General features: G+C 33.9%; 1 non-coding gene across 1 annotated transcript; it reads right to left on the reverse strand.

Moving 5' to 3' along the window:
• Positions 1-23,919: 23,919 nt before the first annotated feature.
• Positions 23,920-24,027, reverse strand: LOC148575165 (small nucleolar RNA R71). Its single transcript, XR_015906842.1, has one exon. It is a non-coding gene; the product is annotated as a small nucleolar RNA R71 (small nucleolar RNA).
• Between the last annotated feature and the right edge of the window lie 2,361 nt (positions 24,028-26,388).

Raw genomic sequence — 26,388 nt, forward strand, 5'->3', positions numbered from 1 at the left:
ATAAATCTTTATGTTAGACATTTAATATTTGATATTTCTTTATACTATTTAACTTGAGTTTGTATATTAATAAAATTATATGAATTTCAGAATTTGATTGATGGCATTTAATGTAGTTCTTTAGATTTGAAAACTATTTTAATATTTATATTATACTATAATTATATTTTAGGATGTTTATTTATAATTTATTTATTTATTATTTTATTTTAAAATAATTTTTTTGATTGAACCACCGATTAAACCGGTTAAACTAATGAATCAATGAACCAATAACTAGAGCGGTTTGATGACCGGTCCGATTTTCTAAACCTTGCTTCTCACAAAAGTATATGTATTACCACATTGTTATAAAATTATTTAATTCGGTGACTTATATTATGTGCATACGTTAATTATTTATTTATTTTTTTACTTTTTTACAGCACACAAATTTTTATTAAAAATATAAAAATTTATTAATATAATATATAAATTTTTGTACATAACACACAAATTTTTATTACAAATATATTTTATTAGTATACAAATTTTTTAGTCAATGTTCTATGTTATAGAGCTCAATTAATATTTTGACACTTATTTTATACTAATTTATTTTAATGAATTTGTACTCCATTGGATAGTTTAACCTTTCTCTAAATCATACATTTTTATTCTTTTTTCACTATTCCATAATAGTACATAGTACTCAATTCTTTATCTACTTTATTATTCACATCATTATTTCTTTGTTTTTATATTTGGTTATATGTGTCACTTAATTCGTACATTCTACTTGATTTCTTTTGTGTACAATATCATTATTTATAATTCCAATCATCTATCTTGAATTTCTTTCAACCAATCATCTTAATTGTACACCATAATTATCTTTATATTCTTCCTCATTATTATTGATTTTTTTGTGAAAGTCATGATGGTTGTTCACATTATAAATATTGCCTTCTTTCAATTTGTTTTTTTTTTGTTTTTGTGACTCTTCTTTCAATTTGTTTTACCATACTAAAACAATTTTTTCAGCACCATCATCAAATTAGCTTGATTATATTTTTTTTATTATCTTTTTTTTTAAACAATAGTTTCATCTTTTAACTTGCTAAAGAATATTAAAACTGTCAACAAAAATCAAAATTACAGATAAAAGTCAAAATTTTAAAATTATAGTCAATCTCACCAAACAATCCAATTTATTATAGAACACTCATACATATGTTATTAACATAAAAACATTTTCTTAATAAATAATTTTCATTAAATTTACCATACCCGTGACGGGACAATTCGCTAGTATGATATAAATCAGGTTCGGAATAAATCTAGCTCCTTGTTTTTAGAAATGTTTTTATTAGGCAATCGATAAATACTATTTATAACAAGCATTGATTGAATTTAGAGACATACTCTAATCAGTACTAAGCTCACCCTTTTTTTTTTGTTTTTTGCTTTTTGTTTTTTGTTTAACGTCCTAAAGGGACTATCTCAATCAGAAAGCTGGAAGAGTAGATAATGCATACTTCTTTGGCGATTGCAAGGCCCTATTAATATAATGAGGTGCATGTCCCTTTTAATTTTTGTAGCTTGAGGAGGGGAACTTATATACAGGAATGTATGATGCTGATTTATCGTATAAACATCGATTCACCCAATACCTAAGTTGTTAGGGGATACCTGTATATTCCCTCTGATCAAAATCTCATGTTGGCTTCTGGTCATGGAAAGAGAGAGGGAGGATGGAGGTAAATGTGCTTTAATCTCAACTTTAATTTAAATATATTAATAAAATATCAACTTAATTAGCAAATAGTCATATCATAGTATCGCTCATTATATGGGGGCATGGTGCTAGGGTGGAAAAAAACGTAACACATGTACATTTTTACTAATAATAACGCATTTTTATTATAGAATGATAGATGTGACCAATAAAACATAGAATCTATGTATACACTTGATTCATTAAATAGTTTGTGTGTAATTTTATTTACTGTATGATTTTTCATGTGTATATTTATCTTTTTTTCTTGAAAATTTAATGGGTTCTCAAATTTATACAATTATATATATTAAAGTATATTGATCAAAATGTATATTTCTTTTTGTTCTAAATTAATTGTCAATTTTATTTTTTTTATTAAAAAAATCAATGAATTTTAATATATATATATATGACTAAATGCTAATATAAAGATATAGTTATAATGTCCTCTTTTTATCAATTTAAATTTTAAAAAATTAATACTATTGAAAGATATCAGGCTTCTGAGCAGTGAAGCAGAAAAAAAGAGAAGGGATAGAGAAAAAGGGAAGAGATGAGTTGAGGTTGAGAGAGAATCTTGAGAGTAATTCTGGTATTGATTGAATTCCATCATCTGGGATTAGTTACACTGAACGATATATATAGACTTTAAGCTAACTAACTGAACGCTAAGTTGCTAACTAATCTGAAGTCTAGTTTGGCTAAATGCTTAACTGAATCCTAACAGAATTCTGAGTTCCCTGAGTGAAAGCTAACCAGAGTTCTAACTTCCTTTCTTAACTAGAGTTAATCATTACTCTATCATGCTCCCTGCTTTCAAGTTCTTCTGATTCTTCTGCCAGTTTTAAGTCTATTCTGCAAGTTAATTCTGCTGCATGACTTCCATCTTCTAACTCTTCTAACTTCTTTCTTGTCTCCTCACTGTTGGGCTCATTTTCTACCACATTTAGCAACATTCTAAACTTTAAAAATAGAGTGCTTGGCAGTGCTTTTGTCAACACATCTGCTATCTATACTGAGTCAGGAATATGGTTGATGGTGACTATCTTCTTTGTCACATAGTTCCTGACAAAGTGAATGTCAGTTTTAAAATGTTTTTATTTGGAGTGTAGAATGGGGTTTGCTGCCAACAAGACTGCACTAAGATTGTCACATCAATACATCAAAGGAGTGGCTGGAATGACAAATTTCAACTCAATCATCAAGTTCTTGACCCATATCAATTCAGCTACCAGGTCTGCTAAGCCTCTATATTCAGCCTCAATGTTGGATCTTGCCACAACAATTTGTTTCTTTGCACTCCAACAAATGATATTTTTCTCTAAGAACACACAAAAACTCCTGTAGATTTCTATCATCTGGGTTACCACCCTAATCTGAATTACTATATACAGTGATTTTCATGGAGCTATTCTTATGCAGGTGTAACCCATAGTTACAGGTTCCACTAACATACCTTAAAATTCTTTTCACCAGCTTCCAATGTTCAAGTAGAGGGTTTTAAAGGAACTGTGAGACTTTGCTTACACCATAGGCCAATTTAGGTCTTGTAATAGTTAAGTATTGTAGGTTTCCTACTACTAACCGATACGATTTGGGATTTTCAAAGCTGCCTCCCCCGAATGCAGAGAACCTGACTAATAAGGGAAGGGGAGTTTGACAAGGCTTACATCCAACCATTCCAACCTTGATGAGTAAGTCCTTGACATATTTTTTTTGACTGAGTAGCAATCTATCCTTGTTAATTTTTGAGACTTGAATCTCCAAGAAATAGTGCAAGTCACCCAAGTCTTTGAGTGCAAATTTGCTGTTTAGTTGGTGAATCACCTGATTGATTTATGTGTTTGAGCTTCTTGTGATGATTATATCATCCACATACACCAAAACAAAAATGTTGGCCCGTTTTGTGAACCTTGAGAAGACCAAAATATATGATTTGGTAGTAGTGAACCCTAAGTGATTGAGCGCAGTGGAGAGCTTGTGATACCAAGCCCTAGATGCTTGCTTCAACCCATACAATGTTTTGTAAGTTTGCAGACTAAGCTTTCATCTCCAACTTCATAGCCCTGAGGTTGCTTCATGTACACATCTTCACTCAAGTCACCATGAAGAAGTGTGTTGTTAACATCTAATTGGCGAATGCTCCATCCATTCGCAAGTGCTGCTGTCAGGATCACTCTTATTGAAGTTGGTTGGACTACTGGGCTGTATGTTTCGGTAAAATCAAATTTAGGTCTCTACAAGAATCCCTGTGCTACTAACCTGGCCTTGTGTTTCTGTAAGGAGCCATCAACATTATACTTGACTCTAAACACCCACTTGCTTCCAATGACCTCTCTCCCTTGTGGCAATGGTACCAGCTTCTAGGTTAGATTCCTCATTAGAGCTTCATATTCGTTGTCCATGGCCTTCTTCCATTCAGGATAAGCCAGTGCCTCTCTGACATTTCTTGGTTCAACTATGGTTTGTAGTGCTCTTGGTTTGAAGATTCCGTGTTTACTTCTTGTGATCATTGGATGCATGTTGGTGGTGCTTGGCTGAGCTGGAGCTGTATCTGATATTGCAGATATCTCAATTTCTAGACCAGAGATAGGTATTGGAATTGGAATGCAGGATGGAGCTGCAGGTATTGGTGATGTAGGTACTGGTAGAATGTCTAGTGAAGTAGTTTGTTGTGACATTGGTGACAAATATTGATGGTGAGGTTGCTGAGTGCTAGGTTGTGGTGTAGGTGATGATATTTGGCTAGGTAAGGTTGAGAGATTTAAGCATTGTGTGGGGGAGTTAGGCTATAAGGCTGAATTGTTAGAAGATGTAGTTGGGTTTAGATTGGTACCTGATGAAGGTTGGTGCTCTTAGGATAAGACTCTTGGTAGAAGAGGTATTCTTGGTGGAACATGGTTGTTGGTTTCTGAGTGATCTTTTTCTGATAGAGTGATAAAGGATTTTTCTTCTTTGAACAGGAATCTATTTTCATAAAAAATTCAATCTCTAGTTAGCACTATTTTACCACTTTGAGTAAGGCATTTCTACCCTTTATGAGCTGAACTATAGCCAATGAATACGGAAGGGGCAGAACGAAAGTCTAGTTTATGCTTATTGTAGGGTCTTAGATGAGGGAAACAGAGGCAACCAAAGACTTTTAGGCTATCATAATTTGGCCTCTTTCCGAAAAGCTTCTCCATGGGTGAACAATTCCCAAAAGTTGGTGTAGGGAGTTGGTTGATCAAGTTTAATGCTGATGCAAAAGCTTCTGCCCAGTACTTAGTAGACATACCAGCTCCAGCAAGCATTGCAAGTCCCTTTTCTACTACATGTCTGTTCTTTCTCTCTACTGTGCCGTTTTGTTGATACACACAAGGGCAGGAAAAATCTGTGTACGACTCCCTGTGCCTGCAATTCTTTGGACAAACTAGTGTATTCAGCAACATTATCACTTTGTAGCATTTTCAGTTTTATATCTAGTTGCAGCTCAACCATATGTTGGAAAGAATTAAATACTAATTTAAGCTGAGATCTTGCTTTATAGCCAGGTAAATTTTGAATACGCATCAATAAACAAAACAAAGTAGTAATTCCATTAGTGTCAGGGGTGGGGGCAGGACCCCAAATATCATAATACACTAATTGCAATGGTGCTGTGTATGAAAAATCAGATACAGAAAAAGGTAGCTAGTGTGACTTTCCTATACAATATGCTTCATAAGATGACTTATTTGAATCAAGATGAATATTACAAGACTTTAGAATAGTTGACACTACACTATTGGAGGCATGGCCCCCACCCTATTGTGCTAGAGCAAGAAGTTGTCCTTGCTGCACATTGTTGAAGCATATGCAGACTTGATGGAAGGTTTAAAATTAAGGAATTTGTACATTCCATTTTCAACTTCTCCCTGGATAACTACTTCACTGGTTCCCTGGGTTTTGACACAGCATTTATTAGAGTGAAACTCAAAGAACATAGCATTGTCACAACAGAATTGATAGACACTCAACAAGTTTTTAGTGATATCGGGTACATAAAGCAGTTTTTGTAGAATAACTCTCTATTACTTAAATCAGATTTCAAGATAGATTTTTCAACAAGGTTAATTTACAAATCTGAATCGTTTCCTACAATTACTTGATCTGATCCTTCATAGGCTTCTCCTTCCATCAGATTATGTTGGTCTGGTGTTATATGATAGGTTGCTTCTGAATCCAGGTACCAATTTGGGTCATGGATGGTGGATGGAGTTGCAAGCAGTGCCTGAGGTGGCTGAAGGGATTGACTTGCTTGTGCGTTTTGTGAAATTTGCATCATACTAGATCTTGAACTAGCTCCATAGTTGCTGTCCCTTTCGTACCTATATCAGCAGTTCTTGGCACACAGATTTTTCGTTGTTCACCATTCTTCCATTATTTGTCTCATTAATTTGCACAAATCTTGGATTTTCATTGTAGTCCCTCTGTATGAATATTGAGTTGTCATTGTATTGTGTAGCTAATTTTGGTGCATTGGTGTAGTAATGGCTTGATTTTGAGCAGTTTTGAAAATTGCCATTCTGAAAGTTGCCATTCTGAAAATTACTGTTCTGAAAATTTTCATTTGCATATCCTCCATGTGACCTTCCATATTGTTCATTATTTTGAAATAGTTCAGAGTCGAACCTGCTATTGTCATTATAAGAGAATCTTCCTCCTCTGCCTGATCTTCCACCTCAATTTCGGAAGTCTCCACCTCTGAATCCTCCTCTAAATCCTCCTCGCGTATGAGCAAGATTAGCTTGGATGAACGATTCTGGTTTCCTGAATCTTTCAAGCATGCTTTCGTGTGTCAAGAGTAGAACTTCAAATTCTCCAACTGTAATGCTTACCGGTCTTGCAACTACTGATGTGATTACAGATCTATACTCTTCTGTTAGCCCGTTCAGAATTGCGTTCACGTGATCACTCTCTCTCATTGGTTCTCCAACAGATGCCAACGCATCTATGGTTCCTTTCAACACAAGTACATATTCGTTTATTGAATTTCCAATCTTGATAGTGCTTAATTTGTGTTTCAATTGTATGATCTTTGCTCTAATTTGAGAAGTGAAATGATCATCCAAGCATTTTCATACCTCATATGCGTATACACATCCTACCATTCTAATGGTGAATGGCTTTGTCATCGAGGCCAGAAGCCACGATTTCAGCAAAGCGTCCTATCGCTTCCATATTGCAAATTCTGGATTCACTTCACCATTTTCTTTGAATCTTACTGGTATTCTTTCTCTGATTATGTGATGTAGCAAGTTGTGCCCTTCAATTGTAGATTCAGCCTGGTCTTTCCATTGTAGAAAATTATCCTCATCGAGCTTCATTGAGATTGGAGATGTTGTGAAATTTGGTCGCTGCAAGTTCTGATACCATGAAAGATATTAGGCCTCTGAGCAGTGAAGCAGAGAAAGAAGATAAGGGAGAGAGAAAAGGGAAGAGAAGAGTTGAGGTTGAGAGAGAATGTTGAGAGTAATTCTGGTATTGATAATTGAATTGTGTCAACTGGGATTAGTTACACTGAATTATATATATAGACTTTAAGCTAACTAACTGAATGCTAAGTTGCTAACTAATTTGAAGTCTAACTTGACTAACTACTTAACTGAATCCTAACAGAATTCTAAGTTTCCTGAGTGAAAGCTAACCAGAGTTCTAAATTCCTTTCTTAACCAGAGTTAATCATTACTCTATCAATTATGTTATGGTATTAGAGTTTTTATAATAAAAAAGTGTAGATTTTGATTCTTGTTATTTTCCTGTAAACAAGGTTCAAGAATAGCTAGATCAAGTCTCAAAACCTTGCTGAGAAAGAAGACTTGAGTCTCAAGAAAGAGAAAAAGAATTTGAAAGAGAAATAGAATTGTGAATGAATTGAATTCTATTAAAAACAGAACGTGATTTTCTTGTTCTTTGCATGCAGAGACCATAGCTCTATACATATGAGGATTACATAAGAGTGAGGGATCATGTACATGTATGCATACACTACGTGACTTCACCAACTTGATTGTTCTCTACACTCCCCCTTCAAACTGAGGGTTATTTGGGGTAACACTTTCAGTTTGATGTACATGTATGCATACACTACGTGACTTCACCAACTTGATTGTTCTCTACACTCCCCCTTCAAACTGAGGGTTATTTGGGGTAACACTTTCAGTTTGACCATAAATTGCACAAACATGAATTTAGCCATTTAGGGAGGGCTTTGGTCAAAATGTTAGCGATATGAGAGTGAGATGATATATGACCCACATGAAGAAGTCCTTTGACAACGCGATCACGAACAAAATGAAGGTCAATTTCGAAGTGTTTGCTTCCATTATAAAGAACCGGATCGGCAGCCAGTGACGCAACTCCAAGGTTGTCAAAAAAAAATGGTTGGGACAAGGGAACATGAACACGAAGTTCAGAGAGAAATTTCTGGATCCATGTGATTTCTGCAACAACTTTAGCTAAGCAGCGATACCCAGTTTCAGTGGAGGACCTCCATGTAAAGCACCAGAAGGTAAAAAATTAAATTTAAGATGGAAGAAATATAGTAAGGAGTTTCCAAGTCTTTCAGAGAGAAATCTGAGTTTAGTTGGACAATTAATTTTTCTAATTCATCATTGTTATCACCTGTTAGGATAATATCATCAAAATAAGCAAGTAAATAGATGTTAGAATTAGATGTAAAATGAGTAAAAAGAGAAGTGTCAACACGAGTGTTAGTAAAATCAAGGTTAAAGTGAGTGGTACTTAGTTTTGTGAACCAGGTTTTAGGAGCCTTTTTCAAGCCGTATAAGGTTTTATTCAATTTACACACCATATCAGATTTGGAATAAAGGCTAGGAGGAAGTTCGTTGCATATATACATCTTCACAAAGTTCATTAAAAAAGCATTTATAAAGTCGAATTGGCAAAGATAACCTTTTGGACAGAGCCAACGATAGAACAATTCGGATAGTAGTGGATCTTAGTCTTTATTGAAAACAGAATGTGGTTTCCCTGTTCTTTGCATTCAAAGATTATAGCTCTGTATATATGAGAATTACATAAGAGTGAGGGATCATGTAGATGCATGCATACTCTACGTGACTTCATCACTAACTTGATTACTCTTTAAACCTCCTGAAAAAAAAAAGAGCATAAAATAAATAAATAAATAAAAAGTTTATGCGAAATTTACGTAAATTCAAAAATTTTTTTGAAAAAATATGTTAGAGATATAACTATTTATGTAACTTTTCTATTCGTTTAAATTTTTAGAAAGAATGATATTATGATAAATTTTGAATTTTAAATGTAAACTAAAGAAAAAAAAGACATATAAACTAATTTTTAATGGCACATATATGTATGAAACTTATTTTTCTTTTTAAATGAAAAGAGACTATACTCAATACAATGTTTTAAAAAAATAAAAAAAATAGAATTTAACTAAAATATGAACTGATATAAAGACCACATTGTTAAAAAGAATGAAAATATAAAAAATACAATATTTAAAATTTTTAATATATTCAAATATATAAAAAACAAATATGCCTTGATTTCTAAAAACGGTGCATTCCGTGTGATTATTATTATTATTATTATTATTATTATTATTATTATTATTATTATTATTATTATTATTAAAAAGTTTTTAAGTGTATCAATATATTGAAGTTTTAATGGTGTTTAACTATTGATCTTAATTATATATATTATTATATATTTTTTATAATTAAAATTAACGGTTAAAAATTACTGAAATACTGGTATAACAATACACTTAAAAATTTTTCATTATTATATGCTGATTGGAGTGTAAACACCTTGGTCACTTTGGTCCATTCCTCTATCTTTTGGGTGTTCCCTCTTAATTATGAACAATCAAATTGTCCGTAGAAAAAACCCAACGCCAACCATATCTTCTGAATGTTGATGTTATCCGTTAAATTTCAATGTCATTATTAAAGCATATGTAGTGAATCCCTATACGACATGACATGCATTGAAACCTAGCCAACGATGTTTGTAAACTTGAAGCTAAGCTGCGTTCATTGGAGAAAAAGTTAATTAGCCGACTCATCAATAAATTAATGCAACCATGGTTTTAATGAATTCGTTGCATGGTAACTAAATTGGCAGCGTATTCCGTTGTGTTTTACAGACTTCAACCTCCTCCACCAAAAAATAATTATAATAAAATCAATATATACATAAAAGTCAAAGTCAAAACCCTAAAATCCATCAAAAACAAATTTTCTGAGTTATCTCCCACAACTTTTTAGTAAATTAGTTTATACACTTTTTATTCAAAAGATTTTGTAAATAGCTTTCTCAAGAAGTTCCCATCATAGGTAGATATCACCATCAACCAACTCCATCTCTCAAATATCTTCCTTTTTGTCTCATTTCTTTTTTAAATTCACGACGGTTTAACATTGACACTTTAATAAATTGACGGAAAAGGAGAAAAAAAAAAAACTATTCAAAAAGGAGGGGAAAAAGTTAAAATGGATAATAAATGAACGTATATGGCAAGTACAAAAAAATATAATGAAAAATGTAGGAGGCGAGAAAGCCCTTCATCACATCATCGTGTTAATGAAATTGGACCCACCAGTTAGTTGTGCATGATTGAATAGTAGTTATTAATTTTTAACCAAAAGTTAGATGAAATAAATTTTGGCACAAATGATATTGAACATAATTAATAGCATTTTAATGATTGACTTGAGAAAAAGTATATCTTATATCAAAATACGGTAATAATATTAATGAGACAAAAAATTTAGAATTTATCTTATTTAATATTTATTGATTATTGTTAGAATTAATAAATATTAAATAAAATAAATTTAAATATTTTTTTGTTAATTTTTTTGGTTATCAAATATTTTTTATCAAACTATAAGTAATGTAATTATTTAGTTTAAAATTTCATTGGTGTTATTTTTGTTTATTTATAAAGTGATACTGAAGTAATTTTATACAAGTGTGATGTTATATTTAATAATGTTTTATTCGCATACTCTTTTATTATATTGAAAGCGTATTTTAAACAAGTCTGAAATTACGTTAAAGATTATCTTCATAAAATTTTATTTAAAAAAAAATTGTTTGATATATGTCATAATATTATTATTTTTTTAAAAGATTAGTCTGCTAAAAAAAATATATAAATGATTATATTTTTATTATATTCTTTAACTCGAATTTTTTTAAGTTTATTATGAGAGGGAGAGGGTGAGAGAAAGAGTTAGTATTAACTTTTATATTCCACAATTGGGTGACTATTTATATAGCGTCAATTCTATGGTGCCTTTTGTTTGGTGTTTAACTTTTGCCTAAATTACTTTTTATAGTAACTTTAAAATATTTAAAATTTTTTAACTTTTATATTTTTAAATTTAAAATTAATTATTTTATTTATTTTAGTAATTAGGCCATAGTTTTTAGGTATCATAGCAAACACCTTTATATAGTTCCACAGTTGGTTACCAAATGATGAACTAGGCATCTATGAAAGATGGAGTTTTAAAAGGACCAATATATGAAAAATTGTGTAGTCTCTCTTGTAAATCAAGAAATTGATTTTGCATGTCTAACAAATGCAAAAGGGTCTCCATTTCAGATTGGGTCAGTTCAACGGACTGCGGGAAATTGAAGTAAAATTATTATTATTATTATTATTATTATTATTATTTTTAGTTAATGGATGACTTAAAGGAAAAGAAAACACAATTACTATTACTATTCAAATTCATGGCAATTGTTTAGTTAAGCGAGCTCATTCTTCCACGTGATTATTAAGGTTATAAACAACTTCGTCAGAGTGCAACATGAATGTGAAGAATGCTACTTGGTGCTGAAGAATTCTCCACCTCTATGGTTGGTTTGAAATTGATGAGGATAAGTTAACATATTCACACACACATAGGTTAAACCTTAAACCGATCTATTTTAAGAAATTAGAAAAAAAGTGTAAGAATTTCTTAGCTACCTCAAGAGCAAATGAAAATTTTGTTCTATTTTATTTATGTTGTGAATTTGTGATACATCAATAATTTAAGTCATTTTTATTTTTAAATTAAAAAAAAAAAGACGCATGTTATTTGAAATTTGAACTAACGCTTCTTCACGTGAATTTGACTTCACCTGAGTTTCTACCATATATAAAATAGAACAAAAATTGTCATTTATACTCTTGGAGCATCTAATATAAGAAAAATCCTCAAAAAATTGTTGGAAGGTCTTTAATTTATATATCTTTCTTTTCTAAGTTCTATATTTTAGTTAGTATAATTTTTAGTGTTAAATACAAAAATGTTACTTTACTTTTTAATATGTGTTTTATTGTTAATAATTATATAAAATCATGCTTTTTATTTCTATCATTTCTTCATACATTTTTATGAAACAAATAATATTAATGATATAGTATTTTTATAGAATAATACTCCAATAAATTGGCTCTAACAATTTTTATTTGTATCCTACAAATTAGTCTCTAATAAAAAATAAAAAAATAAAAATCCGTCAGTGATTTTGGAGAATATTAGATAAATTAGTCTTTAATATTTTTAAAAAATACAAAAATTATCCTTTTTTAAAAAAAAAATAATAATAGTATAGATGGATTAATTTGTTAAACCTTTAAAAGATAAAAACAAATTTTCTATTTATTTCGCTAGGAACTCATTTATTTAATATTATAAGAATCAAGGATTGATTTGTCAAATTTTTTTATTAAGAACTAATTTATCTAATGTAAAAATCGATAGAAACCAATTTAGAATATTACTCATTTTTATAATTAATATAAATATTGATAAAATGGTATTTTCTAAATAAAGGTATTGACCATCAGCGACATCATACACAGAGATAATCTAGAAGCTTAGTATTGTAAGGAGCAGAACAAATTAAAACTACAAAAATAATTACAACGTATATAATTCATTTAAAAGATTGAAATGAGAACAAAAATAATTAAAAAAAATAAAAGGTACAAAAGAATTTTTGAAAGATTTAACAGTTTAAGAGAATAATAGCTATGCTTTTTTATTGAAAGTGCTGTTGTGGCAAGCACGGATCTTATGTAGTAAGTTGACAAAGTAGTTTTTATATATTATTTTTAGTAAAGGATTTTTTTGGTTCTCCACAGGTTTCGATGGATTCTTAATTTGGTTTCTAATGCTTTAAGTGTTCTCTTTTAATTTTAAAAATTTTTAAACGTCTTATTTTAATCTAAAAAAAATCAAGCGAGTTTAATATTATCTAATTATTAAATTTGATACAAACAATTCGTATATCAATGAGTTAATAACGCTCAATTTCAATATGTAAGTAAAATTAATCTACTAACGATCATCAATGTAAAAGTTTTTCTTTTAATTTTAGAATATTGATGATTGATCGTTAGGGCGACGGTCACCATGAGCAGCTTGCTGCAATTACGCAATCTTTGGCATTGATCCAAGTCTAACTCGCCTAGAAGTTGAAAGAATGATGAAGGTTAAATTTGGTTTAAAATTTCACAAATTTAAAAACTTGAATTCGTTGTAAGCATAGTCCTAAATCGGCAAATAACCCTATTAAAGTTTAAAAATTGTCACAATTTAGATCAAATAACCGAAATTTTTAAATCTCGGATTATTCTCCCACAAAATTGCAGTCGTGTGTGCATATCATTAACTATGAGAGAATTGGGGGGTAAGAGCAATAAACAAGAATTTAAATAGCAAGAAAGTAAAATAATTAACTAAACATCAAAGGAAATTAAACTAAAAGCAATTAGAACAAAAGAAGGAAAATTCAGATGCTAAAAGAAATCTTGGCTAAGGGTTGAGTTAAAGATCACTATCCTATTCATTGACCACAAATATAGTAATTATGAAGAGTTAATCCCATTTAGTCAAGGCCTAAATATTGGGAGAAAATAAAATAGGCATAATTAATTTTAATCCACAAATCCTAACCAACTCACTAATTAGGCTTAGTGAAAGGATAGCGTTAGTGGAAACAAAATCAACTAACAACCCTAAATTATCAATTAATATTGGACATCAATGACTTAAGGTCACCTAAATTCTCAATCCCAAGCCAAGAATGTAAAATCTACTCTAAAACTAAAGAAGACTTTTTATCAAATATTTAGAAGGCATATAAACAAAGCATCATAAATTGTATGAATAATAAAATCTATAACTACTAAATTCAAGAAAACTATAATAACAAATCAATTAAACATCAAGAAAGCATATAAACATCAAATTGCATTAAAGAAAAGTAAGAATTTAACAATTATATTGTTCATAAACTAAAATTAGCGAAATCGAGAAGCTAACAAGTAAAACTCAACAAATTAAGATGCTAGAACAAGAAAATATAAAGAAAATTAAACTAAAACAATGATCAAAACCTAAAACTAAGAATAAATTAAACTAAGAAACCTAAAATTCTAGAGCTTCTCTCTCTAGAATTATCCTAAAATATCATACTAAACTATTACTATACTACTTCTACACTACTCGGTTGGTCCCCTTTGAATTCTTGCTTCAAATGCTTTAGAAATGAGTTGGCTTGGGCCCAAAATGGGCTTCAAATCGCGAGCCACGTATTAACTTAAGTGAGTCACGTGCTGCAAGTCGTGTGTATGCACAGGCCATGCGTATGAATGAATTGAAGGAGATGCATATGCCCAAGCCATGCGTATGCACAATCTAGAAAATGTCCAATCTTCATTTCTTCATGAATTCTCTACTTTAGCATGCTTTTCCTTTATTCTTCCAAGCCATCCTTGCCTTCTAACCCTTGAATTACTCAAACAAACATATCAAGGTATCGAATGGGATAAAAGTGAATCAAATTTGACAATTTAAAGTATAAAAAGTATGTTTTTAATAATTAAGCATAATTATGGAGAAATTCACAAAAGCATGCAATTTCAAGAAATAAATGCAAGGTAAGTTGATAAAATTTACTCTCTTCAAGCCAACAATAATCGTAAAATATGAATTTATCAAAGAACTACCACGTATGTCATTGCAGCACTCTGCCTTCACACCATCTCAATGCATGAAGGTGGATTTTCCGTGCTTTTTGGCAGGGATGATGTCTTGCAATGGATCTTTCAAACTGAGCATTTCTTCCGAATCTATGATATTCCAGAGATTCAAAAGTTGGATATCATTACTGTGAGCTTAGAATGGAGGGCTTTGACTTAATTTATCTACTACTATTGAGATTTAATTTGGACCTTCTCAGTTTAAAAATCCTAGGAAGGAATTGTTTAAGTTGAAATAATCATCATCTGTTAGAAACTACTTTGAGACTTTCAATGATTTGGCTGCAAGAACATATGATTTAGATGACACTTTGTTGCTTGATTATTTTATTGGTGGGTTGAATCTTGAACTGAAAAGGGAAGTTAAATCTAGATGTCCTGCGTGTGTCTAATAAAAGCTGTTTCTCTTACCAAATTATTTGAGGAAAAATTTTTGCCACACACCCAGCGCTGGCGTTCTCCTTCTAACTAGCTCCAACAATCGATTTCAAGACCAGCCCCTACCACACCATTTGAACCAAATGCCTCTAACCCATCCGCTTCACCACAACAGCAGAATACACCATTATTATCCACACCGCCCAAAGCCACAGCTTTACGCGAACTAACTCCTACTAAATCCAATTTAGAGGAAAGAAGGGTCTTTCCTTTACTTGTGATGAGCAATTTTTGTCCAGCCACAAGTGCACAGTCAAGTACTATTTCATTATTTAGACCATGGAAGAAGTTCCCAATGAGGTTCAATTATAGAAGAAATGAGGTCATTCAGCGACTAGAAGACATTTCGGCAGTGGATTCTGCCAAATGCTCCACTTATCATATAATGTTTTGACTGGAATTCCTATCAAAAGGTCCATTCGATTTTGGAGAATAGTTTAAGGATGGAAATTTCGAGTTCTCATGGATGGAGGTAGCTTCGACAATTTCATACACCTTGCTTTAACTAGTGCCTTACTATTCCAATTCACCATGCTCCATAGTTTAAGTTGCAAGGAAGAAGTGGTGATCTTTTACAATGTGAAGGAGAAGTCAGGGACGTTCTGATGAATATTCAGGGACATACATTGTTTATTAGTGCATTTGTGCTACCTACAGCCACAAAGGAGTTGGTGCTAGGGGACATTTGGTTGGAGATGTTAGATACTCATATTGTGAATTATAAAAAATATTTATTATGTTCATAGACGGTGACTAGTTGGTGACCTTGCAGGGTGAAGTTAGCCAGCTCCCGGTGTAAGCCCAATTCAACCATCTCAAACGCTTGCAAACCACTAATGAAATTTGGAAACTCTATACATTGCAGCTAAGGGAAACTGCAGAGACTCCACTGCCATATTTAATTTACCTAGTGATATTGGATCTGAACTTACTTTGTTGTTACACACTTATTGGGAGGTCTTTAGCACTCCACATGGCCTATCTCCTATTTGTACACACGATCATAGAATTCAGCTCCAGTCAAAGTTTGGCCATATCGGTACTCGTATAGTCAGAAAATTGATATTGAAAAAATTGTTAGCGAAATCTTGGCTGAGGGTATTGTTTGGCTTAGCACAAGTCCATTTTCATTCCTATTTCTGCTTGTTAAAAAGAAGGGTAGTTCTTAGAGGTTTTGTACGAATTATAGGACCTTAATGACCGTCACGGTTAAGGACTCTTTCCCCATGCCAACCGTGGATGAACTTCTTGATGAACTTTTTGGCGCCCAATACTTCTCCAAGTTGGATTGATAAACCACAATTTTATGGTTTATTTTGTATTGTATTTGGTGGATTTTGTCAACTTTTCTCCATTTATCCACTAAAATAGCATGGTTTTGTAATTCTCCCTAATTTGTGCTTAATGATTGAAAACATGCTTTTTAGGCTTTTAAAGTGCTAAATTTAATTCACTTTTCTCTCATTCGATGCCTTGATATATTTGTTGAGTGATCTCAGTATTTATAAGGTAAGGATTGGATGAAAGAAGTGAAGAAAAAGCATGCAAAGTGGAAAACTCATGAAGAAATGAGCATTTGGAGGATTCAGAGCGACGCGTACGCGTGATCCACGCATACGCGTGAGGAGGAAATCTGCTAGGCAACGCGCATGCATCACCCACGCGCACGCGTGACGTTGGTCATATAATCTCATTAAAGTGAAAACGCTGGGGACGATTTATGAGCCATCCAGGCCCAAATCCAACTCATTTCTGAAGCTATTAGAGGCCAAATTCAAGGAGGATCAAAGGGAGAGCAATTAGTGTAGTGTAGGAACATGCTTTAGGTTATATTCTAGAGAGAGAAGCTCTCTCTTCTCTCTAGAATTAGGGTAGAATTAGGTTAGATTTTTCTTAGATTTATGTTTAATTCTTTTTTTCATTTACTTTTCCTTGCAATTTATCGTTCTTGCATCTTTGTTCCTTTAGTTCTACTTGTTATTTCCTTTTATTTGTTGCCTTTATGTTCATGCACTCTTGTTGATTTTAATTTCATTTAATGAAATTTATGTTTTCATGTTATTATTGCTTTCTTTAGTTGTTATTGTTGATTTCTTGCATTTGGTAGTCATAGATTTTATATTCTTGCTATTTTAACATGCTTTCCTTTTTATGCCTTCCAAGTGTTTGATAAAATGCTTGGTTGGTTTTTAGAGTAGATTTTGGTACTCTTAGCTTGTGATTGAGGACTTAGGTCCCTTGAGATTATTGATGTCCAGTTTTATTGGTGATTTAGGATTGTTAATTGGTTCTAGGACCAATTATGTCCACTTGACTTTCCTTCAATTGTTAGAGGATAACTAAGTGGAATTAATCCTTTGTAATCACCATGTTGTGGTCAATGGTCCAAGATAGGAGCCCTTAACTCTTGATCCTTGCCAAGACCCATTTTAGTGTTAGTTTTACTTTCTTGTCATTTTTATTTTCTTGTCAATCAAACCCAAAACCCCCAAAAGATACATCATAACCAATAATATGCACACTTCCTTGCAATTCCTTTGAGAGACGACTCAAGGTTTAAATACTTCGGTTATTTTTATTGGGTTTGTACTTGTGACAAACAAATTAAACTTTGACTGAGGATTGTTTGTCGGTTTAGATCTATACTTCGACGAGATTATTTTTGTGAAATTCTATACCGATGATTATCCCACATCATGGATTTGCGAGCTGGTTATCACAAGATAAGAGTGAAACCGGAGGATTGCTTTAAGACAGCATTTCGCACCCACCAAGGCTTATACGAATGGCTTGTGATGCCTTTTGGCTTGACCAATATGCTGGCGACTTTCCAAAGTCTCATCAATTCGATTTTTGAGGCTGTCTTAAGAAAGTTTGTCTTGGTTTTTTTATGATATTCTTGTTTATAGCCCAGATTGGCAGTCTTACTTCCAGCATTTAAGATATATGCTGTCCATTTTAAAAGAAAATGCCTTGTTTGCTAAACTCTCAAAGTGTTCATTTAGACAAACGCATGTTGATTATTTGGGCCATGTGGTTTCTAGAGTAGGGGGGTCGTGTAGATGACTCGAAGATACAAGCTATTTCACAATGGCCTACTCCCACCTTTCTCAAGCAGTTACGTGCTTTCTTTTGTCATGCTAGTTACTATTATAAATTTATCAAACAGTTTACTATTTTAGCAGCCACTCTAACTGATCTCCTCAAGAAGGATAACTTTGTTTGGTCCCCAAGAGCAATGACAGCATTCTAATGATTGAAGGAAGCCCACTCCAAGGCACCTGTTTTGGTTTTGCCGGATTTTTCGAAGCCTTTTGTGTTGGAAACAGATGCGTCAGGCACAGGAATTGGTGCTATTTTGAGTCATGCCGAGTACCCCATCGCTTATTTCTCAAAAAATCTCTCGAGCATAGCTCAATCTCAATTAGTTTATGCGCAGAAAATGTAGGCTATTATCACCGCAGTTACTAAGTTCCGTCACTACTTGCTTGGTTATAAGTTTGTGATCCAGACATACCATAAGAGCTTGAAAGAATTGCAGGCGCAAATCATTCAAACACTAAAGTAGCAGGTTTGGCTAGCCAAGCTATTGGGTTATAATTTTACAATCGAATAAAAGAAGGGTAGCGACAACTAAGGGGCAGATGGGCTGTCGTGTTCATTCATGCAGCTGACTAGGGTGGATTAGGCGCTCTTATCCCTTGCTGCAACAGGAGCTTCAAACATATCGTCCTGAATCAGATTTTGCAAAGGCTGAAATGCATTCAAGGAGGTTATAATTCAGACATGGTTTATGGTTTTGGAATGATAGACTCGTGATTCCAGCTTCTTCTTCCTTGATTGAGAACTTGTTGAAAGAAGGCCATGTTTCCATTATTGGGGGACATGGGGTTGTGCAGAAAATGCTGTCTCGCTTAGCAACCCAATTTTATTGGAAGGACATGGCTAAATCAGTTAAAGACTACGTTTGAACTTGTCCCATTTGTCAGCAGGCCAAGTATAGCATGCAACCACCTACTGACTTGTTAGAACCTCTTCCCATTCCATTACAGATTTGGCTGGATCTTTTGATGGATTTTATCACTGGTTTGCTCGTGGCACATGGTTGTTTTGTAATCCTAGTGGTAGTGGACTGTTTGTCCAAATTTCCACATTTCATTCCCCTCCCGATAGATTTCACACACCCAAAGTGGCAGAAGTCATTGTAAGGTATGTGGTTAGCGTCCATGACATGCCTCAATCAATTGTTTAAGACCATGACAAAGTCTTCACAAGCATATTTTGGGAACAATGCTATAAGCAGCAAAGTATACTATTGGCTCGAAGCTTGACATATCACCCGAAATCCGATGGCCAGATGGAGGTACTAAATAAGTGTCTTGAGATATATTTGCGGTGCTATACTTAGGAAAATTCTAAGGCATGGTATAAGCTTTTTCCATGGACGGCTTATAGTTATAACACATCCTTCCACTCAGCTATCGGTATGATGCCTTACAAGGAAGTATTTGGGAAGGATCCTCTACCCCTACTATGTTATGACCCACACCCGAATGACCCTCCAATGTTGCAAGAGCATCTACAGTTAACAGATGTGGTGTTGACAACCTTAAAACAAAATTTACACAAGGCACAAGCAAGAATAAAAGCTCAGGCAGATAGCAACTGAAGAGAGTTAGAGTTTAATGTGGGAGATTTTGTCTATGTGAAATTACAGCCTTATAGGAAGCACTCCATGGCGCTGAGGAAGTATCCAAAATTGTCCATGCGTTATTTTGGACCATTTTCAATAATTGCTCTAGTTGGGAATGTAGCAAACAAGTTAGAACTCCCTAACTCAGCTAGAATTCACCTGGTCTTCCATATCTCTCTACTAAAGAAGTGTGCAGGGGTCTCTACTCCAGCAACCATTCCATCTTTGCTGCTGTTAGATGAGAGAGGGTGCCAACTATAACTACATGCGATTTTGGGACACCGCGTGATTAAAAGGGATGGAAATTGGATCGAGGAAGTTCTGATTCATTGGCAAAATTCATTGATGAGCGGATAATTTATACGCTTTTTGGCATTGTTTTTACATAGTTTTCAGTATGATTTAGTTAGTTTTCAGTATATTTTTATTAATTTTTAAATAAAATTCACATTTCTGGACTTTACTATGAGTTTGTATATTTTTCTGTGATTTCACGTATTTTCTGGCTGAAATTGAGGGAGTTGAGCAAAAATCAGATTCAGAGGTTGAAGAAGGACTGCAGATGTTGTTGGATTCTGATCTCTCTGCACTCAAAGTAGATTTTCTGGAGCTACAAAACTCCAAATGATGCGCTCTTAATTGCGTTGGAAAGTAGATATCCAGGGCTTTCCAGAAATATATAATAGTCCATACTTTGCTCGAGTTTAGATGACGCAAACTGGCATTCAGCGCCAGTTCCATGCTGCATTCTAGAGTTAAACGCCAGAAATAGGTTGCAAAGTGGAGTTAAACACCAGAAACAGGTTACAAACTGGCATTCAACTCCAAGAGAAGCCTCTACACGTGTAAAGCTCAATGCTCAGCCCAAGCACACACCAAGTGGGCCCCGAAAGTGGATTTCTGCATCATTTACTCATTTCTGTAAATCCTAGTAACTAGTTTAGCATAAATAGGACTTTTTACTATTGTATTTACATCTTCGGATCATTTTTAGTCTTGGTTCTCCTGGTTCCCTCTCTGGGGCCGAGACCAATGAACTCCATTATCACTTATGTATTTTCAACGGCAGAGTTTCTACACACCATAGATTAAGGTGTGGAGCTCTGCTGTTCCTCATGAATTAATGCAAAGTACGATTGTTTTTCTATTCAATTCAAGCTTATTCCTTCTCTAAGATATCCATTCGCACCCAAAAACATGATGAATGCGATGATTATGTGACGCTCATCATCATTCTCAATTATGAACGCGTGCTTGACAACCACTTCCGTTCTACATGCAAACAAGCTAGAATGAGTATCTCTTAGATATCTAATACAGGGGACCGAGTCCGAGATATTAGAATCTTCGTGGTATAAGTTAGAACCCATGGACGGCCATTCTTGAGATCCGGAAAGTCTAAACCTTGTCTGTGGTATTCCGAGTAGGATCTGGGAAGGGATGGCTGTGACGAGCTTCAAACTCGCGAGTGCTGGGCGTACTGACAGACGCAAAAGGATAGTAAATCCTATTCCAGTATGATCGAGAACCGAAAGATGATTAGCCATGCAGTGACAGCGCATTGGACTATTTTTACAGAGAGGATGGGATGTAGCCATTGACAACGGTAATTCCCTACATAAAGCTTGCCATGAAAAGGAGTATGAATGATTGGATGAAGATAGCAGGAAAGCAGAGGTTCAGAGGAACAAAAGCATCTCTATACGCTTATCTGAAATTCTCACCAATGAATTACATAAGTATCTCTATCCTAGTTTAAGTTTTATTTATCTTTTAATTATTAAAACTCTATAACCATTTGAATTCGCCTGACTGAGGTTTATAAGGTGACCATAGCTTGCTTCAAGCCGACAATCTCCGTGGGATCGACCCTTACTCACGTAAGGTTTATTACTTGGACGACCCAGTGCACTTGCTGGTTAGTTGTGTGAAGTTGTGACAAAGAATTAAGATTATGAATGTGCGTATTGAGTTTTTAGCGCCGTTACCAAGGAATGGAACCGTCACGATTTCTGCGCACCAAGTTTTTGGCACCGTTGCCGGGGATTGTTCGAGTTTGGAAAACTGACGGTTCATCCTGTTGCTCAGATTAGGTAATTTTATTATAATTTTAACCTTTTTGTTTTTATTATTCTTATTTTCGAAAATTTCAAAAAAAATTTCTTTTTTTCGTTTTTTCCAATTAATTTTCGAAAAATACAAAAAAATTTACAAAATCATAAAATCAAAAATATTTTTTGTGTTTCTTGCTTGAGTCTAGAGTCAACTTTTAAGTTTGGTGTCAATTGCATCTTTTTAATTTTCTAAAAATTATTTTCGAAAATTTCATGCATTGCATTCTTCATGATCTTCAAGTTGTTCTTGGCCAGTCTTCTTATTTGATCTTCATATTTTCTTGTTTTGTGTCTTTTCTAGTTTTTCATATGCATTTTCAATTTGTTAGTGTCTAAAGTTTGAAAATTTCTATGTTTGGTGTCTTGCATATTTTTCTTTTCTTAAAAATTTTCAAAAATAAGTCTTGATGTTCATCTTGATCTTCAAAGTGTTCTTAGTATTCATCTTGACATTTAAAGTGTTCTTGCATGCATCATGTGTTTTGATCTAAAATTTCCATGCATTGTGTCTTTTTTTGTATTTTTCTCTCTCATTATTAAAAATTCAAAAATCAAAAAAATATCTTTCCCTTTTTCTCCTCATAAAATTCGAATATTTGAGTTGACTTTTTCAAAAAATTTTAAAATTTAGTTGTTTCTTATGAGTCAAATCAAACTTTCAATTTAAAAATTCTATCTTTTTTCAAAAATCAAATCTTTTTCATTTTTCTTTTATGATTTTCGAAAATTTCAAAAATTATTTTCAAAATCTTTTTCTTATTTCTATTTCACATTTTCGAATTAATTGCTAACATTTAATGTTTTAATTCAAAAAAAATTTTAAGTTGTTACTTGCCTATTAAGAAAGGTTCAATCTTTGAATTTTAAAATCATATCTTTTAGTTTCTTGTTAATCAAGTAATCAACTTTGATTTCAAAAATCAAATATTTTTAATTTCCAATTCAAATCTCTTTCAAAATGATTTTCAATCATATCTTTTTCAAATTGATTTTCAAATCTTTTTCAATCAATCTTATCTTTCTGTTTGAATCATATCTTTTTCAAAACTACTTAACTAATTCTCTCTCTCTAATTTTCGAAAATCCCTTCCCTCTTTTTCAAAATTCCTTTTAATTAACTAATTGTTTTAATTTTAATTCAATTTGATTTCAATTTTAATTTTCGAAATTTAACTTTAAATTTTATTTTTATTTTAATTGATTTTCGAAATTCCTCCCTCTCTCATCTCCTTCTGATTATTTATTTATTTACTAACACTCCTCTTCATCTAAGAATTCGAACCCACTCCTCACCCTTGTGTTTGGATTCTCCTTCTTCTACTCACATAAAGGAATCTCTATACTGTGACATAGAGGATTCCATATTTTCTTTTCTGTTTTCTTCTTTTTCATATGAGCAGGAACAAGGATAAAAATATTCTTGTTGAAGCTGATCCTGAACCTGAAAGAACTCTGAAGAGGAAGCTAAGGGAAGCTAAAGCACAACTCTCTGGAGAAAATCTGACAGAAATTTTCGAAAAAAAAGGAGACATGGCCGAAAATAATAACAATGCAAGGAAGATGCTTGGTGACTTTACTGCACCTAATTCCAATTTACATGGAAGAAGCATCTCAATCCCTGCCATTAGAGCAAACAACTTTTCAGTTCTTAACTGAATTCTTGTAGATCTGTGATACTATTAAGACCAATGGGGTTGATCCCGAGGTCTACAGGCTTATGCTTTTCCCGTTTGCTGTAAGAGACAGAGCTAGAATATGGTTGGACTCTCAACCTAAAGATAGCCTGAACTCTTGGGATAAGCTGGTCACGGCTTTCTTAGCCAAGTTCTTTCCTCCTCAAAAGCTTAATAAGCTTAGAGTGGACGTTCAAACCTTCAAACAAAAGGAAGGTGAATCCCTCTATGAAGCTTGGGAGAGATACAAGGAACTGACCAAAAAGTATCCTTCTGACATGCTTTCAGAATGGACCATCCTGGATATATTCTATGATGGTCTATCTGAGCTATCAAAGATGTCATTGGACCATTCTGCAGGTGGATCCATTCACCTAAAGAAAACGCCTACAAAAGCTCAAGAACTCATTGACATGGTTGCTAATAACCAGTTCATGTACACTTCTGAGAGGAATCCTGTAAGTAATGGGACGCTTCAGAGGAAGGGAGTTCTTGAAATTAATACTCTGAATGCCATATTGGCTCAGAACAAAATATTGACTCAGCAAGTCAATATGATTTCTCAAAGTCTGAATGGAATACAAGCTGCATCCAACAGTACTCAAGAGGCATCTTCTGAAGAAGAAGCTTATGATCCTGAGAACCCTGCAATAGCAGAAGTGAATTACATGGGTAAACCCTATGGAAACACCTATAATTCCTCATGGAGAAATCATCCAAATTTCTCATGGAAGGATCAACAAAAGCCTCAACAAGGCTTTAATAATGGTGTAAGAAACAGGTTTAGCAATAGCAAGCCTTTTCCATCATCCACTCAGCAACAGACAGAGAATTCTGAGCAGAATCCATCTAGCTTAGCAAATATAGTCTCTGATCTATCTAAGGCCACTTTAAGTTTCATGAATGAAACAAGGTCCTCCATTAGAAATTTGGAGGCACAAGTGGGCCAGCTGAGTAAAAGAGTCACTGAAACCCCTCCTAGTACTCTCCCAAGCAATACAGAAGAAAATCCAAAGAGAGAGTGCAAAGCCATTGATTTAATCATCATGGCCGAACCTACAAGGGAGGAGGAGGACGTGAATCCTAGTGAGGAAGACCTCCTGGGACGTCCAGTGATCAATAAGGAGTTTCCCTCTGAAGAACCAAAGGAATCTGAGGCTCATCTAGAGACCATAGAGATTCCATTGAACCTCCTTATGCCATTCATGAGCTCTGATGAGTATTCTTCTTCTGAAGAGAATGAAGATGTTACTGAAGAGCAAGTTGCCAAGTACCTTGGTGCATATCATGAAGCTGAATGCCAAATTATTTGGTAATGAGACTTGGGAAGATGAACCTCCCCTGCTCACCAATGAACTGAGTGATCTGGATCAACTGACATTGCCTCAAAAGAAACAGGATCCTGAAAAGTTCTTAATACCTTGTACCATAGGCACCATAACCTTTGAGAAGGCTCTATGTGACATTGGGTCAGGGATAAACCTCATGCCACTCTCTGTAATGGAGAAACTTGGAATCTTTAAGGTGCAAGCTGTCAGAATCTCATTAGAGATGGCAGACAACTCAAGAAAACAGGCTTATGGGCAAGTAGAGGACGTGTTAGTAAAGGTTGAAGACCTTTACATCCCTACTGATTTCATAATCCTAGACACAGGGAAGGATGAGGATGAATCCATCATCCTTGGAAGACCCTTCCTAGCCACAGCAAGAGCTGTGATTGATGTGGACAAAGGAGAGTTAGTCCTTCAACTGAATGAGGACAACCTTGTGTTTCAAACTCAAGGATCTCCTTCTGTAACCATGGAGAGGAAGCATGAAAAGCTTCTCTCACTGTAGAGTCAACAAAAACCCCACAGTCAAACTCTAAGTTTGGTGTTGAACCCCCACATTCAAACTCTAAGTTTGGTGTTGGGAGGTTCCAACCTTGCTCTGATTATCTGTGAGGCTCCATGAGAGCTCACTGTCAAGCTATTGACATTAAAGAAGCGCTTGTTGGGAGGCAACCCAATGTTATTTAAGCATATCTATTTTATTTTCTTTTTGTTATTTCGTGTTTTATTAGGTTGATGATCATGTGAAGTCACAAAAACTACTGAAAAATCAAAAACAGAATGAAAAATAGCATTGAAAATAGCACACCCTGGAGGAGAGCAGTCTGGCGTTTAAACGCCAGAAACAAGCATCTGTCTGGCGTTTAACGCCAGAAACAGGCACCAAGCTGGCATTAAACACCAGAAACAAGCTACATTTGGGCGTTTAACGCCAGAAACAGGCAGCAGTCTGGCGTTAAACGCCAGGATTGCACAGCAAGGGCGTTTTACACGCCTAATTGGAGCAGGGATGTTAAGTCCTTGACCCCACTTGATCTTTGGATCCCACAGGATCCCCTCAAGATCTGTGGACCCCACAGGATCCCTACCTTTTCTTCTCTCCTCTTCACACATTTTCATAACTCTCTCCCCCAAATACCCTTCACCAATCAACTCAATCACTCTTCCCCATCACCTCTTCACCACTCACATCCATCCTCTCTTCCCCAAAAACCCCACCTACCTTCAAATTCAAAATATTTTCCCTTCCAAACCCAACCCTAATGGCCGAAACTTAAACCCCTCCCCACTTCTATATAAACCCTCATTCCTTCT

This window comes from Arachis ipaensis, chromosome B2 (genome assembly GCF_059453495.1).
Source record: "Arachis ipaensis isolate K30076 ecotype BB chromosome B2, ASM5945349v1, whole genome shotgun sequence".
In the NCBI taxonomy this organism is placed as follows: Eukaryota; Viridiplantae; Streptophyta; class Magnoliopsida; order Fabales; family Fabaceae; genus Arachis; species Arachis ipaensis.